The sequence below is a fragment of the Parasteatoda tepidariorum genome, chromosome 8, assembly GCF_043381705.1.
Source record: "Parasteatoda tepidariorum isolate YZ-2023 chromosome 8, CAS_Ptep_4.0, whole genome shotgun sequence".
Taxonomy (NCBI): domain Eukaryota; kingdom Metazoa; phylum Arthropoda; class Arachnida; order Araneae; family Theridiidae; genus Parasteatoda; species Parasteatoda tepidariorum.
Genome location: NC_092211.1, coordinates 78,831,998 through 78,853,425, shown reverse-complemented (window position 1 = coordinate 78,853,425; position 21,428 = coordinate 78,831,998). Strand labels below are relative to the sequence as shown.

The 21,428-nt window shown below is 29.8% G+C and overlaps 1 long non-coding RNA gene across 1 annotated transcript in view; it reads right to left on the bottom strand.

Moving 5' to 3' along the window:
• Nucleotides 1-320: 320 nt before the first annotated feature.
• LOC139426321 (uncharacterized) overlaps nt 321-21,428 on the bottom strand; it is a 73,776-nt gene continuing 52,668 nt past the window's right edge. Inside the window, exon 3 of the long non-coding RNA XR_011637562.1 lies at nt 321-527. This is a non-coding gene — a long non-coding RNA (uncharacterized lncRNA). The remainder of the gene's footprint in view (nt 528-21,428) is intronic.

The window sequence follows — 21,428 nt, the reverse complement described above, 5'->3', positions numbered from 1 at the left end:
AAAAGAAAATTGAGGATTATACATTGTTAAAATTTTGCTTTTGATTGGTTAAGAGGACTTTAATTGATAATTTGATACGAATGTAATCCATACTTCATGATTCACAATACTGATACACAAAACAAATAATTATTTTTTTTTACTATTCCTTTCCTATTTCTTTCTTTCTTATTCTTAAACATATCGCGAATAATATTTCTAAAGACATAGTAAATTATGAGTCAAAAAATCACACCCATTTATTTCAATTTAACTCCCGAAGCCAATCCTCAAAAAGTGTTGAAAGAAGAAGAATTGAGAAGAAATGAAAAACAAGCGACTAAAGGAGTAAATTCATTTATTGATGCACAAATTAAAAAAACGGTCGCGGCAACTTAAAGCTGATATTCGCACCTGCCGATGTGGTAACGCCCTGGTTCTTCACACGCTGAGAAACAACTCGAGTGATACTAAATGAAACGAATCGTATCACTAGGAGTCCGATCAAATGACGGATAAGAAATGAATCAAACTTGCTGTTGCCACTCCTGGAAAAGAAAAGAAAAAATCAAGTTAATTATGAGAATCTTCTCAGATACAAAGAGATTAATCAAGTGCTATTGTTGTACAGTTCTTTTTTGATGAGTTTAAATAAAGGTTTGTTAGAATAGAAATTGTATTTACAGTTTATATGAATGCATTGTTATGCCCTAAAATAGAAGCCTTAGAAATAAACACGTAAATGTCCACTAGATAATTGGAAAGACGTTTATTAAAAGCGTATTAAACCAGGACAGTTAACCTACAGTTCTCGACCCAAACAATGGTCTCAACATGATTGGCTCTCAAGTTGCTTTAGAAAAAACATTTTATGTAATTTTAACTAATTGTTAACGTTAAATGTTTCATATTTAATGTTTAATTATTGATAATAAAAAAAACGGAAAATGTAGAAGGACTGGTAATCTAATTGAACAAGAAATCGTGTTGAACTGTTTGTTGTGAATAATCATTTTGGAAAGCATTTTACGCTTTTTTTTAAAAAAAAAATTTTAACAGTATTTTTTTATTCCTTTCATGGGTTTTCATTGTTTAAAAAAATTTCATTGTTTGCTTCGTTTCTTACTTTCTGAAAAACTTCTAAATTGTTCGCCACCAGTACTAAATTTCAGTACTTTAAAAAATCATGAAAACCAAATCTTTCAAAAAGGATACCATTTTTGTCAGCACATTGCTTGTAGTAACTATGATAGGTAGATTAATTTTAAAACTTTTTAAATAATTACGAATAATTATTAATTGTTATACAATTATAATAATTATTATTAATATACGATTTGTTTTAAAAATAGTTATTCTTATAATTTATTTTCAATGCAAATATTTCCAAATTGAATCAAATGGACCATAAATTGATCAATTTAATAAATATATTTAAATGCCAGTGAATCATTGAAAAATATCAGTTGAAGTGTAGAAGCGGGGACCCCTTGATTTGGCAATAACTATTGTTCAATTTTGCCGAAAGCCGTTTTTGTGTTCCTTGATATTCTTTCTTGTCTTTGCGTTCAATGATGTAACCTTTGGGTTACCGCAACTTTTGTTTACCGTTATGCGATTGGGTCTAGATTTATTTTTATGCATGTAGTATAATTTTCAAATAGACAAATAAGAAGGGATTGTAAATTATTACCGAAATATCAAATATTCCATGCGTTAAAGGGGAAAAATATAATAAAACTTCAGAAATTGGAGGAAAAACTAGCAAAAGTGTCTTGTATACCACAATAAATTTTTTGCCCACTGAGAATTAATTTAAACGTTTACGACTACAGTCCCTGGCCAAATTATTTTTTCGCACTATAAGATTCGATGCAAAGTCTTAATTATCAGGTGATACTATACAGTTTTATTGTTTTTAAGCGACTGAAATCGGTTTGCACTTGTTTACTTTCGTGTATCAATTGGTAAAATTAGACGATAGATAATATAAATTTGACGATCANAATAGTTTGATTTTTTCCCCTTATCATTTGAATGGTTATCAGTCCCGTATCATGTACCTTATCAAATTATTGTTTGTAGAAAATGACTTGTTTTGCAATCAAGTAGCGAAAAGTGTATAATACAATTGATTATTTCACTCGTTATGCTTATGCCATGAACAACTGTTGGTTTATGTAAACCTTATTCCTATTTCTACGAATAATGTGAGGAAATGTTTTTTAGCGTTTTCAGAATCAAATTCTGAGCTCTACGAGCTTCAGATTCAGGTATACAAAGTATGGTCAAATGATTAAAATAGTTTGATTTTTTCCCCTTATCATTTGAATGGTTATCAGTCCCGTATCATGTACCTTATCAAATTATTGTTTGTAGAAAATGACTTGTTTTGCAATCAAGTAGCGAAAAGTGTATAATACAATTGATTATTTCACTCGTTATGCTTATGCCATGAACAACTGTTGGTTTATGTAAACCTTATTCCTATTTCTACGAATAATGTGAGGAAATGTTTTTTAGCGTTTTCAGAATCAAATTCTGAGCTCTACGAGCTTCAGATTCAGGTATACAAAGTATGGTCAAATGATTAAAATAGTTTGATTTTTTCCCCTTATCATTTGAATGGTTATCAGTCCCGTATCATGTACCTTATCAAATTATTGTTTGTAGAAAATGACTTGTTTTGCAATCAAGTAGCGAAAAGTGTATAATACAATTGATTATTTCACTCGTTATGCTTATGCCATGAACAACTGTTGGTTTATGTAAACCTTATTCCTATTTCTACGAATAATGTGAGGAAATGTTTTTTAGCGTTTTCAGAATCAAATTCTGAGCTCTACGAGCTTCAGATTCAGGTATACAAAGTATGGTCAAATGATTAAAATAGTTTGATTTTTTCCCCTTATCATTTGAATGGTTATCAGTCCCGTATCATGTACCTTATCAAATTATTGTTTGTAGAAAATGACTTGTTTTGCAATCAAGTAGCGAAAAGTGTATAATACAATTGATTATTTCACTCGTTATGCTTATGCCATGAACAACTGTTGGTTTATGTAAACCTTATTCCTATTTCTACGAATAATGTGAGGAAATGTTTTTTAGCGTTTTCAGAATCAAATTCTGAGCTCTACGAGCTTCAGATTCAGGTATACAAAGTATGGTCAAATGATTAAAATAGTTTGATTTTTTCCCCTTATCATTTGAATGGTTATCAGTCCCGTATCATGTACCTTATCAAATTATTGTTTGTAGAAAATGACTTGTTTTGCAATCAAGTAGCGAAAAGTGTATAATACAATTGATTATTTCACTCGTTATGCTTATGCCATGAACAACTGTTGGTTTATGTAAACCTTATTCCTATTTCTACGAATAATGTGAGGAAATGTTTTTTAGCGTTTTCAGAATCAAATTCTGAGCTCTACGAGCTTCAGATTCAGGTATACAAAGTATGGTCAAATGATTAAAATAGTTTGATTTTTTCCCCTTATCATTTGAATGGTTATCAGTCCCGTATCATGTACCTTATCAAATTATTGTTTGTAGAAAATGACTTGTTTTGCAATCAAGTAGCGAAAAGTGTATAATACAATTGATTATTTCACTCGTTATGCTTATGCCATGAACAACTGTTGGTTTATGTAAACCTTATTCCTATTTCTACGAATAATGTGAGGAAATGTTTTTTAGCGTTTTCAGAATCAAATTCTGAGCTCTACGAGCTTCAGATTCAGGTATACAAAGTATGGTCAAATGATTAAAATAGTTTGATTTTTTCCCCTTATCATTTGAATGGTTATCAGTCCCGTATCATGTACCTTATCAAATTATTGTTTGTAGAAAATGACTTGTTTTGCAATCAAGTAGCGAAAAGTGTATAATACAATTGATTATTTCACTCGTTATGCTTATGCCATGAACAACTGTTGGTTTATGTAAACCTTATTCCTATTTCTACGAATAATGTGAGGAAATGTTTTTTAGCGTTTTCAGAATCAAATTCTGAGCTCTACGAGCTTCAGATTCAGGTATACAAAGTATGGTCAGATGATTAAATAGTTTGATTTTTCCCCTTATATTTTGAATACTTATCATTTGAATGCTTATCATTCCCTTATCATATACCTTATCAAATTATTGTTTTTAGAATATGACTTGTTTTGTAATCCAGTAACGAAAAGCGTATAATACAACTGATTATTTCACTGATTATGCTTATAACAAGAACAACTGTTGGTTTATGTAAACTTAATTGTAAACTTTTTCTATGCGTAATGTGAGGAATTTTTTTTTTTTAGATGCTTTTAGAATCGAATTCGGAGTTGCATGGGGCTCGCATTCAGGTTTACAAAGTATGGTCAAATGATTTAAATAGGTTGATTTCTCCCCCCCCCTTATCATTTGAATACTTATCATTCCCTTATTCTATCCCTTATCAATAAATTGTTTTTAGAAAATGATTTATGATCAATCCGTTGCTTGATCCGTTGCTAATCCGTTACTTGATTTATAATCAAGTAACGAAAAGTATATAATACAATTGATCATTTCACTGATTTGTTTACTCCATGATGTACTGTTGGTTTATGTAAACTTTATTGTAAACTATTTCTACGAGTAATGTTTGGAACTTTTTTTAAATATCTTTAGAATCAAATTCTGAGTTCTATGAGCTTCAGATTCAGGTATACGAAGTACTGGGGAAATTATTACAATAGTTGGATTTTTTCCCTTATCATTTGAATACTTATCATTCCCGTATCATATCACATATCATATTATTTATTTTAGAAAATTACTTGTGTTGAAATTCTGTGACAGGTGACGAAAAGTGCATAACACAATTGATTATTTCACTGACCATGTTCATGACATGAGCAATGGTTGGTTTATGCAAATGGTTATGCAAATGGTTAATACCTTATAAAAGAAATAATGTTTTAAAAAATCATGACTTTTCTTAATTGGACTATGTACTTGATTAAGGAATATATATGAAACCATAATGTTTTTACGGAATATTATAACAGTATTTACACAATGCAAGATTTTGTAAACAATTCTAAATGAGTTGGTAAGAAATAAGTTTTTTTTAAACATAAATCTGCTCCAGGAAATGAAAATAAAGTATAAAGCGTTTCCCCATGCACTATTTTTTCTTCTTCCTTTTTTGCGTAAATAAGAAATAAGGACTGCTTAAATAAACAAAAATCTAGATATTTAAGCAATGCCATGTCAAATTAAAACCTTAATCCAGGCTACAAGGCCACCTATCGGATACTAAAGTGTGGTCACGTGATGAAGAAATCTCTCGAAATAAAAAAAAAAGTCGTAAGGTTGACAAACGCTGCTGTTGAGAGTGTTCAATTTAACATTACATTTTTTCTTCTTCTCTGACAAAAGCTTTAAGACTGAAATTGCTGAGCCTTACAGTTATTGCCAGCAAATTACTGAGGTGTGTAAATTACTTGAAAAAAAGTGTATATGGATTACAAAAGACTAAAAAAAATGAACATTCGATTGTTAGTTTAAGAATTAATTTGTTAAAATTATTCGAAAAAATACCTTTAGGGCCATTCTACCTGCCCCAACTACTGAGTTAAAATTTGACATCCTGAACGGGCAATATAAGTTTATAAATTTTTATCTTCTTTTTTATTTTCAAAATTCTAATTTGTTTGAAAGTTAAAAGCAATTGTAAGTCCTTTTTTCTCCATCCTTTCTAATTTTCTTTCGCTTTATGTAACATTTTGATATGCTGCTCAAAATCTATACGACGCATAAACTAGAAATTATGAATGTGTGTAAAAAAATTGTACAAGGAATTCGATGGAATTAAAAACTATTTTATTATTAGTACCAGAATTATCTACTGTTTATAATAGTATGCTGTTTTATGAGATTATTAACTGTAATTATTATTAGTTCCATTAGTTACTGTTTAATTGTTATAAGAAAAAAAACTATGTTGGTCGATTTATTGTCCACTGAAATATAACAAGAGGATTAAAATTTCACGTGCTAATGTGATCATTTAAATTAATAAACTTAGCGAAATTATTTTCGAAATTCTTATTTGTCTGAAAGTTATTACAATTTAAGTATTTTTTTAAATTTTTTCATCTTTAAATAATATATGTTTTTTTTTTTTTTTTTAGAAAAATCGCAATTTTAATTTTATAAACTCGACTTGACTTAATGTCAAAAGCATCAAAAAAAAAGAATGGATTAAAAAAAATAAGAGAGATATTAAATGAGATTAAATGTTGTCAGATGTAAATTTTCATCGAAATTTTTAAAAACAAAAGTTGAGGAGAGAACTGTTTCTAAAGTGAACTGTTATATGATATAAGATTATCGTTATATCTATATTGTTAACAAGTAAAATTACTTCTCATTCGTTGCTTCTTATTGTGACGCATAATCAATGTTCCTGAGTTTAATTTTTTTTCAAGTATAATTGATTGTTTATTTAAATCCAGTCGTCCTTTCATTTCTTTATGATTAACATAATAATAAATTGTGCTTACAATTATAATAATTATACATTTTAAAAAAAAAATAATCTTTTAGCATCGACTTTTACTGTAAAAACTTTTAACATTCGAAAAATATTTTTTAACATTCAGAAGATCAAGGAGGAAGAATTGTTTACGTTTTATGAAAGCTTATTCTGAGAAAAAAGGTATTTGCGCACAGACAGAAACTGCACGGGCCATCTTCACTGTGTAATAATTATCGGGGAGGGGACAAACTTTTCATCTTATTGATTTGTAAAAATTTAGTTGTCCTCAAAATTCAACAAATGACAATTCAATCTGAATTTTTGTAAAAATAAAACAAATAAAAATAAATAAAAATAAGACAAGTCTTAATACAGTTAAGTGTTATTATTATTTTTTTTTTTTTTGGTGATTTTCCTTAAGAACTGTCAAATAGTTAACAAAAGTAACAAAATGAATTAACAAAAATATAATAAATAAAAGCTTAAATTTACTAATATCTCGTAATTTACTTATGTTATAAATAATTTAAAAGCATTTCATTAACAAACAACAAGTAAATTTGGTTTAAAGTTACGACCAAGGGGCCCTGACAGTTCTGTGCGTAGGGTCCCCACATTTTCAGGCCTTGGAGAAGCGAACAGGGAGTGAAGCCTCCTGTTGCCTTTAGCAAGCATATTAAAAGGATGATAATTCTCATTTTTGCTATACATTCTGAAATTATTGGAAAAATGAAATTATAAAAATTTGGCCAGTACTACGGAAAGACACGTTGGAGAAAAACATAAAAAAGTAATTTTCAGTTTTATATATTTTTGTACTCCGAGATTGTAAATTAGCCTGGAAAAAACTTCTTGAGAAGGCCAAGGCCCACCCTGGGCTGTCGAGCTATTGATGATGATGATGATTGTGTTATAATAAACAAACAAGACGCAGTTAAAATCTAATATTTCAATTAAAGGAACTATAATTTGCGATAATTTCTTTAGAACAATGTCAATAATTTGGACGCTTAACAGTTTCATGAATTCACCTGAAATAACTAAAAAAAAAATGCCGTTTTAATAATAAAAAATGAAAATAACGGAACACTTGTTTTGCTGCGTTTGTTTTTGCTTGTCTTCTCATTTGTCTTCCTTTTAATTTTGCGTCAAACATAGTTTCCAGCACCGTTTCATTTTTATTTGATTACGTGTAGTCTTAAATTTGTTCTTCATACTTTAACTTTGCTATATAACAATTGCATCTGCCGTGAATATGACGCATGGATATAATTGTTACATCACTTCAATTTATTGGTAGAGTAATTTTCTAAATCAACAAATAACAAACTTATTATTTGTACTCGGTCCCTCTTAAACATCTCATACGTCACTCAGTTTAGACTCTCTCCCGCTCAATGCTCTCTGCGCTGAAAAAGCGAATTAAAGTGATTTTTCGGACAATCTCAGCCGAGGCGCGGAGGCAAAAAGGAGGGGGGCAGCAAAGGGAAAATAATAAAAAGAAATTATTAGATTGTGCTATCCAAAAGTGTTCCTTTCCTAGGAAGCGATCTTCTGATCTCTTTATCTTTCGATCAAAATGAAAAGCGATTGAGCGAGCTGTTCGTAAAGTTAAAATCTCTTTAATTTTGAGATATAATTCATTTAGTTTGTTCAAGGGCCATTTTGTAAAATCTGCTATTCTTTCAACATAATCAGCTACCTTTATTATGCTATTAGCTTTCGTCATTAATTTACGTCTTTTACTCACTCGCTCGTTATAACGACTTTCGCCTTGATAATTGCGTTACTAGTAATCCCTTCTCCTCAGGAATGTTTAATTAATGGATTTCTGGTACTATTACAGTGTATTTCCTGTAAAAATCGGAGCATGTTTAAGATTTTTTAATTGAATATTTCTGAAAATTAATCACTGTAAATTTCTCTCCGAAAGAATTACTTTTGGAAAATTTTTATTTTAGAGATTAAAGCTGAAACAAATTATGTATTTACAATTAATTGAAAAATGGTGTTTGTCTTAAGACAGTTGAATTGATAATGGGACTTGGGACATTTTTTTTTAAAGTTTGTTGCTAAAATGGATCTGTTTATCGAGAATTATGCTAAAAATGTCATTAATGAAATTTAAGTCAATTATTTTATTTTGCCAATATTTTCCTCGCATGCATTCTTTCTTCATTTTCTCGAATTTTGAGAGCATTAATGAAAATAAATTCCCGAAAAAGATACATTTCTAATGAATTGAAAAATGGAGCTTGTCTTATAATATTTTAATTATTAATGGGACTTAGAATAAATAGAGATTTTTGTTTTATTAAGTTTGCTTTTAAAATATTTCTATTTATTGGGGATTATGTTAAGAATTCTAAAAAAAAAATAATAATTATAATAAATAAACTGTTTTAGTTTGCGCAAAGCATTGTTAGTAAAATTATTATTTTTCCCCACAATTTTGACAACATTACTGTATTAAAAATTGTTTTTATCGAAATATATTCTCGAAAAATTCCATTTCTTTTTAAATGAAAAATAGTGTCCATCTTAAAATAATAAGATTATTAGCAGAGCTCTGAAAAAATGGTTTCACTCGTAATTTTTTTTTCTTTGAAGTATGTTGCTAAAATAACAATTTTAAATGTTAAATAAAAAAGTTAAAAAAACAATTTTAAATAGTATCGTTATAAACTGTTTTTCTTTAGAACTGAAAGACTAGCGTCTAAACAACCAATTATTGTCAAAAACTGCTTTCATATAAGTACAGTATTAGCTGTTTTATCGCAATTAACTGGACAAGCTTGCCGAATCATTAAACTACGATAAAGCAGGCTTTCTGAGCCTATTTTAATAGAACTCTCAACAATAACTCATTGTAACATATGAGTCATGGCGGCTCAGGGGATAGAGCGCTTGCCTTCCTATGAAATTAACCGGGTTCAAATCCCAGCGATGGCTAATCGAAACAAATTTCACCCTCATTTCGCAACGACCACAGTGCTGACGTAAAATAACCCCTGTGGTAAAGGTATCATAGGTTAGAATCTCTTTGCCATCAGGCTAACAGTGGGAGGTTTCCGATGTTTTTTTCTCTCCATATAACGCAAATGTGGGGGAGTTCTATCAAAAAGTCCTCCATGAAAGCAAATATCTCCTAATACTTGCCTTCTGGATTGGGTTCAAAATTACAAGGCTACGGAGTTGAACTTTAGCAGTCGTAAACCTAAAAAATTGTGTCAGCTGTTCAACGACGGTTATAAAATAAAATAATAGTAACATAAGGTTAACATGAAATTAAAATATTTTAGAAAAGTAAAAGTGCAAGTTGAAAGGCACATGAATAACATGTTCATCATAGTACTGAAAGAAAACACAAATAATTAAGATCAAAAGGATAAAACTTCTTTGAAAAAAAACGCGCTAAGAAGCAGCAGAAATTTCCGGTCATGGTTTCCTAGCTCCATCTTTATGATATGCCCAACTTACCCTAGAAGTTTGTCCCAACATTTTTCTGTATATGCTATTTCCATGTATATGCTACCTTCAATAAAATCTGATATTGTATAAAATGCCTACTAATTTTTTCGAATTCTCAAAATCGACAGGCAAAGTAGAAACAAGTTATGCTTTACAGATTGCCTAAGTATTCAATAGAATGACTAATTAAAACACTTACAGGCCTTCTATACAATGACTAGGTAAAGTATATAATAATTCTTATATTTCTTACATTGCCTATAAAATTATTCATCTTTCTATAAAAAGTCAAAGCATTCTATTCAATGACATGACAAAGTTTATGACAATTCTCATTTATCATATTTTGCTGACATGCCAAGCATTTTATTCAATGACTAGGCTTTCTATTCCTTTTATGCAATGGCTCGTATTCTATAGAATGCCAGCAATTTGTACACAGACGGTAACTCATACATATTGGCACTCTTTACAAAGATTCGATTGCATTAAGTACATACTTATTTTATAGCTCAGAGAAAGCCCATATAAGAACGTCGCGAAATCCACATTTAAACATTTATCAAACCTTACTTCAGGGCTCGAAAAAACTCAGAAATTGTACCCGTTCCCGAGGACGGCTTGCTCAACAATGTACCCGTCCTCCTTTGAAACTAACCCGTCGCTTCTAAATAAATAAAAAAATAATTTTATCTTATTTATTACAAGCATTTATATAAATTGCACAATGAATTAGCAGTTACTAGGATTACAAATACTAGGAATACATTATACAGTAATAAAGGAAATAATAGGTTTACTAATAGTAACCTAGTATTTCCTTCATGAAATAATTTAAATGACAAAGGTCAAGTTATCTNAATTAAAGTGATTTTTCGGACAATCTCAGCCGAGGCGCGGAGGCAAAAAGGAGGGGGGCAGCAAAGGGAAAATAATAAAAAGAAATTATTAGATTGTGCTATCCAAAAGTGTTCCTTTCCTAGGAAGCGATCTTCTGATCTCTTTATCTTTCGATCAAAATGAAAAGCGATTGAGCGAGCTGTTCGTAAAGTTAAAATCTCTTTAATTTTGAGATATAATTCATTTAGTTTGTTCAAGGGCCATTTTGTAAAATCTGCTATTCTTTCAACATAATCAGCTACCTTTATTATGCTATTAGCTTTCGTCATTAATTTACGTCTTTTACTCACTCGCTCGTTATAACGACTTTCGCCTTGATAATTGCGTTACTAGTAATCCCTTCTCCTCAGGAATGTTTAATTAATGGATTTCTGGAACTATTACAGTGTATTTCCTGTAAAAATCGGAGCATGTTTAAGATTTTTTAATTGAATATTTCTGAAAATTAATCACTGTAAATTTCTCTCCGAAAGAATTACTTTTGGAAAATTTTTATTTTAGAGATTAAAGCTGAAACAAATTATGTATTTACAATTAATTGAAAAATGGTGTTTGTCTTAAGACAGTTGAATTGATAATGGGACTTGGGACATTTTTTTTTAAAGTTTGTTGCTAAAATGGATCTGTTTATCGAGAATTATGCTAAAAATGTCATTAATGAAATTTAAGTCAATTATTTTATTTTGCCAATATTTTCCTCGCATGCATTCTTTCTTCATTTTCTCGAATTTTGAGAGCATTAATGAAAATAAATTCCCGAAAAAGATACATTTCTAACGAATTGAAAAATGGAGCTTGTCTTATAATATTTTAATTATTAATGGGACTTAGAATAAATAGAGATTTTTGTTTTATTAAGTTTGCTTTTAAAATATTTCTATTTATTAGGGATTATGTTAAGAATTCTACAAAAATAATAGTAATAAATAAACTATTTTAGTTTGATCAAAACATTGGTAATAAAATTAATCCCCACAATTTTGACAGCATTACTGGATTAAAAATTATTTTTATAGAAATATATTCTCGAAAAATTCCATTTCTTTTTAAATGAAAAATAATGTCCATCTTAAAGCAACTAAATTATTAGTAGAGCTCTGAAAAAATGGTTTCACTCTTCAATTTCTTTTTTTAAGTATGTTGCCTAAAAAAACAATTTTAAATATTAAATAAAAAAGTTAAAAAAAACAATTGTAAATATTTTCGTTATTAACTGTTTTTTTTCTTCAGAATTACGTCTAAAAGACCAATTATTGTCAAGAACTGCTTTCATATAAGTACAGTATTAGCTGTTTTATCTCAATTAACTGGACAAGCTCGCTGAATCATTAAATTACGATAAAGCAGCATATCTGAGCTTATTTTAATGCCTTTCAATGAGGTGAACCGGGTTCAAATCCCAGCGATGGCTAGTCGAAACAAATTTCATCCACATTTCGCATTGAACACAGTGCTGATGTAAAAAAAACCCAGTGGTGGAGGGATCCTGGGTTAGAGTCTCCTGGCCACTCTTCTAACAGTGGGAGGTTTTCGTGGTTTTCTTCTCCATATAACGCAAATGTGGGTGAGTTCTATCAGAAAGTCTTCCACGAAGACAAATTTCTCCCAATACTTGCCTTCTGGATTGAGTTCAAAATTACAAGGCTACGGAGTAGAACTTTAGCAGCCGTGAACTCAAAAAATTGTTAGCTGTTCAACAACGGTCATAAAAAAAAATAATAGTAACATAAAATTAACATGAAATTAAAATATTTTAGAAAAATAAAAGTGCAAGTTCAAAGGCACATGAATAACATGTTCATAATAGGATAGTGTCCCTACCAGCGTAAGAAGATACACCCTTGTGCAAATTAATTGAAACAAACTTTTTTTTCGTGTTTTTTAAAGAAGATGTTTTGGTGTTGTTTCGGTTACAATGGGGTTGGACCTTTGCAGCCTATTGACTGTATGATGCGTTCTGAGCAGTACGTTACTATTCTGGGTAAAAAAGTCGTTCCAGAGTTGAAGAAACGATACCCTGATGGAACAGGGGTTTTTCAACAGGATTTAGCTCCTTGCCATAAGTCCAAAAATTGTCAAGAAATTCACGTCTGAGAATCAAATTGAGACATTGGAATGGCCAGGGAACTCTCCGGATATCAACACAATTGAGAATCTCTGGGCCATATGCAAGAATCGCCTATTAAATATGGACTGTACAACTATGGAGAAGCTAATTACGGCGTTAATTTATGTGTGGTACAAGGACACAAATATTATAAATGACTGTAAAAAATTAATGGAATCCATGCCGAATCGTGTCCAAATGTTAATACAGTGTCGTGGAGATCATATTATGTACTCAAAATTTTTGAGTTTGTATAAATTTAAATAAAATAGCATTTTCTCTTAGTTTTCTGAATTTATTGAGTTTGTTTCAATTAAATTGCATAAGGGTGTATTTCCGGTCATGGTTTCTTAGGTAATTCTCAATTCTTATGATGTGCCCTACTTACCCTAAAAGTTTGTCCCAACATTTTCCTGTATAAACGTATCATGTATATGCTACCGTCAATAAAATCCGATATTGTATTGAATGCCTGGTAGTTTTTTCGAATTCTCAAAATCGACAGGCAAAGGAGAAACAAGCTATGTTTTACAGATTGCCAAGTATTCCATAGAATGGCTAATGAAAAACTTACAGGCCTTCTATACAATGACTAGGTAAAGTATATAATAATTCTTATATGATATTTCTTACGTTGCCTATTATTCATCTTTCCATAAGAAGCTAAAGCATTCTATTCAATGACAAGACAAAGCTTATAACAATTCTCCTTTATCATATTTTGCTGCCATGCCAAACATTTTATTCAATGATTAGGCTTTCTATTTCTTTTATGCAATGACTCGAATTCAATAGAATGCCAGCAATTTATACACAAACGGTAACTCATACATATTGGCACTCTTTACAAAGATTCGATTGCCTTAAGTACATATTTATTTTATAGCTCAGAGAAAGCCCATATAAGAACGTCTCGAAATCCACATTTAAATATTTATCAAACAGTACTAATAATTATACGAAAAGCTCAAACGTTATGTCTTTTGCAAATTTTAACCAAAACCTTACTCTGAGAAGCGGTCCTAAGTTAAATAGATGTAAAAGTTAAAAAAGATAGATGTTCTATGTTAAATATATGTAGAAGTTAAACAGATAAATGTCCTAAGTTAAATAGATGCTAAAGAGGTGTAGAAGTTAAATAGATAGATGTCCTAAGTTAAATAGATGCATCTGCCATACATTGAAACGTGTAGCATAAACTAAAAACAAGTACTTCAATTACTTAAACAGTGGTCCATGATGTCATGGGACCAACAGAGGTCTCACCGAGAACAAAATTAAGGCGAAGTAGAGTTGTTTTGGTTTATAAAACAAAATAATCACAAAACTCGCATTTTTAACTTAATTTCCTTTTATGAAACTCATATTTTTGAATTATACAGTTTAAATTTTAAGAACAAATTATCCAGGTACAGATCATAAATTTAATAAGTGGTTTCTTGTTCATTTCCAGATCATCAATACTCGTAGATAATTGGATAGTTACTTTTACAAAAACTGACCATCCCATCAGCTCTTAAAATCAATCGACCATAAAACTTCGAAATACATAGATTTCTCCCAAAAAACCTAAGGTAAAGATTTATTTGAAAAGATTTATTAATTCATTCACTTCATACTTGAAAAAGGGTGACAACATGGTGCCCAAACTCAAATAATCAAACTTAAACTTAATCACTCAAACACAGCCCTCTTTCTCAAGGCCTTAACTTGCGAGTGACGAAAACATTATGTGCTATAAACAAGGTAAAGCAAAATTTTCAGTGAAAAAAAAAGGAAGTTCATTAATAAAGAAGAAGAGAAACCGTCGTAGCCAAGGTGATGGCGGTAGCCGAAGAATGCAAAAAGTAGATTATGATGCAGAATGAAAGGGTGAGGTAGAACAGAGGTCTTTAAAAAGAAATCATCATTCCTAAGAATGAACAAGACTCATGATCACCAAGATGAACTGATGTGTGGAGTGAACTAAAATACTTTCTCCCACGTTTGGGCTTTTGCCGAAACTAATCTCTCTAGCATCATGGTTGATAAAACATTTTAGTTTTAGTGACCTACATAAACCACAACCAATCTAAGGGTATCTCTAATTTTTGAACCAAAATACTTACAATCATTCATAAATCCAGCGTTTTATTCCCTCTCCTTTAAAATAAAAAACAATAAAATATAATCGATAGAATACAGCATCCTTCTGAGTAAAAACTAAACTACTGTATTTTCTTGACAGCTCAATGTAGAACTAAAGAAAAAAAAAAGAGTATGGATTCTGTTCTAAAACACATGTAACAGGCCTTTTATTTCTAACCAGTAATTCAAAAAGCAAACGATTTAACAGTGGCGCCACAGCTACTTCTTTTTGGAAGATATGGCAACGGATCGCTGAGCATATCTCTCTATAGAGCGACGAAGCTCAAGCTCAGTAATAAAAATAAAGACAAAAGTAAAAAGTGGAAAGAATAAAAAGAGCAAACATTCACAAATGACGCCATCCAATGTTCGAATGTAACATCCGGGATCTATTCACTGGAAGAGATCCGCTTACATACGTCGTATCAAACCCCGCGGATTGACGAGCTATTATTAAGAGAGTATCCAATCAGAATTGAAGTCAACAGAGAGGAAGTGCTCTCTCTAGAAAGTGAGTTTCGAAAACAAACAGGGATATAACTAATGTCGTCTGCAAACATAATATTATGGAGTAAAGCTTAAGCAGACGAAAAGAAAAGCGAAGTGAAAAGAACGATAGAATGAAGAAAGAAAAACGAAAAAATAAAGAAAAAAAGGAAATAATAATAATAGTAATGGACGGGAGATTTTGTGAAATCCATTAATGCTCGCTGCGAAGAGAGAGCGGTTCTGCTATTGGAGCTTAAAAGTGGCATTCCCGCGACAGCAAGAATAACAAGTAAAACATGAAACACTTCGTTTGTGTTTGAAATTTGATGGGGAATGTATGCATATTATTATTTGTAATTTCATAGCTTCTATTCTTTATGAGAAATTTTTAAACAATGCAAATTAAGCATTCAGGAAACCGTATAACGATCGCCAGTAGTAACAGGCAAACGGTAATTAAGAATTGGAAAATTAAGTATGTTCTATGATCAAATCAACAAAACAAAAATGTATCAACAAAATCTATCATAAATATAAAAACATATCTATCAAAATATACATCAAAATATCTGTCCTATTTATCAAAAATATATCTATACCGTTTAAAGACAAATACAGACAAATAAAAAAATGCTTGAATAACGGTTTCAATATTTTAATGCTAGTTTTGAATTAAAATAACATTTAATTGCGTTGTTTAATATTCGTATTGCTGGTTAGAGTTTTTCATTTGAGAGAAATCACTAACTTTTCTTATTATTCTATTGCTATCTCGTAGGTTAAAGCTGATTCAAGAAACTATCTTTTAAAATTAATCTATTTAACATTTAAGAAACATTTATTTTTGATTGGTTTATATCTTAAAAGAACAGAAAATCGATTAACATACAAACTGAAGTTCATGATAGATTGTATTTTACGAGTTATTGACAAAAGTCTGTTATAATCTATAATACAAATACATGTTTCTGTCACATCATCTGAAACAAGAACCTCAAGTGTTAAAAATTTTAAAACTCAAATCCCCCACCCAATTCTCAGTTAAAAAATAAATAGAAAAAAGGAAAAGAAAAGAAAGAAAATTTATTTGCTTTGCATAAAGGCATAAAACTTACTTGCGTTGCATAAAGATGTGTTTTAAGTAACACTCATATGGGCATATTAATTGTTAACTAATTACAATTGCCGTTATATATGGTGTACTCCTCAAATTTGAACTTCAATTATTCTTAATGATTTAAACAACCCAGAGGAATAATATTTTTTTCTTCAAACTGTTTTCTCGGGCAATATAAAAAAATTGATATAAAAAAATACATATTTTTATGATTGCTGATAATTTGTGGTTAAAAATTCAAATCTGCTCACAATTTAGAACTATGTTAAATTAGAATTCTTTTTAAAAAACAAATTGTGTAAAAAAATGCAATTATTATCATATTTTTTTTTAAAATCAAAGGTTTTCCCTAAAAGATAAAATATTCCACAGTTTCAAGATTATTTGAGCATTTTAAAAAATGAGTAAGCAAGTGAGATTCAATGAGAAACAAGTACGATTATTTAACCATAATGTTTACTATTTTTAATTATAAAATAACCTATGAATAAATGAAAATTTCTTACTCTACTAAGACAGGATAATTTTCCAACACGATGCAAAAAAAAGATATTATCATGTCTTATCGCAGCGTCACCTTTGCAGAAATTTTTTTCTTAATTATAAATGTAAAATTATGAATGTTTAATTTTTTGTAATTTGCTTACAAAAGTCTGAAAACCGGCAGATTGTTATTTTTTATAAAAACAAAATAATAAAAATTATAATGATATTTGAAATGCTGCAATAAATTTGTTTAAAAATTATCTCGAATAAGACGCCTGAAATGGATGTTCTAAAATGGAATTTTTATTTTATTTTTTCTAAACCATTAAAAATAATAAAAAAGGGCGTCAAAAGTAATTAAAAGTATTTTAAGTAGAGTCAAATAATAAAATTAGAACATGATGAAAAATATCTCGAAATCGTACTTTACTTACAATTATTATAAATTGTAAATTAACAAATATTATAAATAATTGTTAAACTAATTTTAATAACTGTTTTTTTTTGTCCAAAACTAATTTGTAAAATTTTATAAATAATGCGAATTTAACCTTTAAATTTTTGTCATGATATGGCTGGATTATTTAACTACCATGTTTTCATTAATTCGTTTTCGAATGTGCGAGAGTGGATCACGTGAGCTCGTAAATCGGACACTTACCTACTGACATATATCAACTGAAGCTCCGTGGATGATGATAATGTTAGTTACAATAATACTGTAATCGCTACTAGAATCTTTGAATCCAGCCAATTTTTGACAACTTTCCTATTAACTATAGTACTTAAATTACAGCTGCTGCTTAGCTTCGGATGAAAATTTCCATTATGTCTTTTGAAAATGATACGCCTTTGTTTACCATTTTTTTGCGTGAAAAAAACAAAATTATTTACTCTTTCAAGACCGCTAGAAAAATTCGGTTAATAAACATTTTATTTTATTTTATTTTATTTTATTATTATTTTTTTAAATTTTTTTTAAATTTTATTTTATTTTAATTTATTTTATTCCATTTTATTTTATTTTATTTCATTTCTATTTAGTAATATTATAAAATGTCACATACATATAGTTTTGTTTTTATTACATTTGTAGTTAAAAATTTAATACAAAACTTAATTTCTTATATAAATCTCTGATCAAATGAAACTTCCAGATTCAATAGATTTTCAATCAACCCCTGAAACACATGCGATCTCAATCCTCTAACAAAAATACCTGCCGTTTACCTGAGCCCAACGTCTCTTGCTAATAGCCCAACGAAATCGCGCAACTCCATTAATGACCTTCTGACCTATCCACAGCGAAAGTCAGACGAGAAGCTTTCTCCCCCCTCTCCCCATTCTCTACCTGATCCCCCAATACAGAGAGCGAATGATCCCTAAATCCTCTTTCGCGCTCTACATCCTCCTACACCTCTTCCCAACGTCGCAACCGCTGAAAATCCAAATGGATTTTAGATGCGCGCTCATGCTCTGCTCCACCATTTGGCGCGTATTACGCTAATGCCAAAGAGCATTAGCATTTAAAACAAACCATCCCTAAAATATTAATACCCATTAGTTTTATTATTACTTCTTCCTTGTTCGCCAATTCAATTTATTATGTTGTTGTTAAAAGAACGTCGCCATGCGCAGCTTATATTGTTCAAAATGATTTTTTAATACGCTCAATTCCAGCTACTGTTTACGTTTTTACTTTCCCCCCAAGTTAAGAGGATTGAATTTATTAAGTACTTTTGTACCGATTTTTCCAGACAAAATTTTTTTTTTCTTCCTGAGCTAGTTCCTAGATTTTTAGATGGGTTAATTTACTTAAAAGATGGTTACTCGCCTTTATCTTCCCCATGAGACATATGGAGGATTTTATAGAGGGGTTTTAAATTGTTGGAGAACTCTTTTAAAAAGCTAGGGATGCTTATGATCTAGTTGTAACTAAAAAAAGAATTTGTTCGAGTAAAAGAAGGAAAATAGAGAAATTTTTTAAATTTAAAAACATATGTAAAGGAATTAATCTGCTTCTTAACATGAATCATGTATGTATTTGTGGTACTGTTGAGTTCGGATTTTTTTGCTTTTACTTCATAAAATATCGTTTGACATTTGCCATTTTTAAAGACTAAAGGGAAGTAATGCAACAAATAAAAGATGAAATAAGGACAATAATGAGATTTAAATGCTGAAGGACAGTTTTGTTTTTATTAAAAAAAAATATATATATATATTTTTGTTAGAAACAAACAAGACTTACATACTTCGCCAGAAACTGAAAAATATGCTGACATTCTGGACACTTTTATCTCTCACTTAATTAGGTTTTGACTCTACTAATCATTATTGAAAGTTTCTAATAATTAAGTACTGTTGTCTAGGATGACATTTTCTATTGAGAAGTCTCCAACGTTTTACGAGTTTGGTTCTATACACTTTATCACACATTTCCTAAATTATAAGTTTGCTACTCATTATGAAAATGTTCTAATAATAAATGTTCTAATCTGTTGTCTGAGATAAAATTTTCTAACTGATACGTCTCGAGCGTTTTTTGAGTTTAGTATCGAAACAATTTATCTGTCACTTCCATATCATTTAATTCTACAAATCAATATATAAAATTTTTTACAGTAAAAGTATTGTTGTCTAAGGTAATATTTTCAATCGGGATCACTCGAACGTTTCATAAGTTTAGTATCTAAGCAATTTATTTCTTACTTCCTAATCAGTCAGTTCTACTGATCATTATGGAAAAATTATAATAGCAAGAGTACTGTTGTCTAAAGTAAATTTTTTATCGGAATGTCTCGAGAGTTTGATGAATTTAATATCTAAACAATTTATTTCTCATTTGCTAAACATTCAGCTCTACTAATCAATATGTAAAATGTTTAATAGTAAAAGTACTGTTGTCTAAGGTAATATTTTCAATTGGGATCTCTCGAACGTTTCATGAGTTTAGTATCTAAACAATTTATCTCTCACTTCCTTATCATTTAATTCTGCAAATCATTATATAAAATTTTTAATAGTAAAAGCATTGTTGTCTAAGGTAATATTTTCATTGGCAAGTCTCGAACATTTCATGAGTTTAGTATCTCAACAGTTCATCTCTTACTTCCTAAAAAAATTTGCTCTATACTAATCATTATGTAAATGTTCTAATAGTAAAAGTACTGCTGTCTAAAGTAACATTTTTCTATTAGGATGCCTTGCCTTGAACGTCTTACAAGTTTAGCATCTAGACAATTTATCTTAATCTTCCTAAACATTTAGCTCTACTAATCATTATGCAAAAGTTCTAATAATAAAAGTACTGTTGTCTAAGATAACTTTTTCTACTGTCCATCTAGATACTGATATCTGGAATGTTTTACGAGTTTAGTATCTAGATAATTTATTTCTCACTTCCTGAACTTTTGACTCTACGAATCACAATGTAAAAGCTCTAATAGTAAAAGTACTGCTGTCTAAGGTAATATTTTCTTTTGCGATGCCTCTAACGTTTGACTGGTTTAGTATCGGAAGGTATCCTTTAAACATATTTACTTTTAAGGGTTTTTTAAGCAAATTAAATGCAAACTATTTGTACTTTTATACGTTTTTATTAACTTGCTTCTTCGTTTGTGAAAAAGGAATATTGCAAAAAAAAATTTGGACCAATCTTGCCGATTAAAGTTTAACTAGGACTTTGTGGTAAGTGACAATACAAGTTTTAATAATGTCCTGATCATTACAAGCAGAATTTATCACGATATTACCGGGCTAAAGGGAATTTATCGTTAATGAAAATTTAAACTTTTTTTTTTCTTGAGCAGTACTCAACTTTTAACTCGAATTCTGTGCTACAAGTTTCAATTTTTTCTGGCCACTACATGCAGAGTTTATCTCCATAATAAAAACAAAGGCTATTCTATCGGGAACCATTTTTTTTTTTTCAGTTTGACTATCTCGACTGCTTAAGTTTTAATTTGTGCTCCATGCAGGAAGGCAATAAAGTTTTAATTGTTTTCTAATAAAGGCAATAAAGTTTTAATAAGCAGAATTTATTTTCATATCATTGTGCATCAGAGTTTATTGACAACTTTACGATCTAAATAACCTTACGATCACCAAAATAAAAAGAAAGAAATTAATTTTTGTCAAACCTTTATTAAAATAAATTGTATGCATTCTATCATTCTTCCAGCACCATCAGAAATTACCTAGTGTCTCCAGAAAGTGCTGTACCCTATAATTTTTTT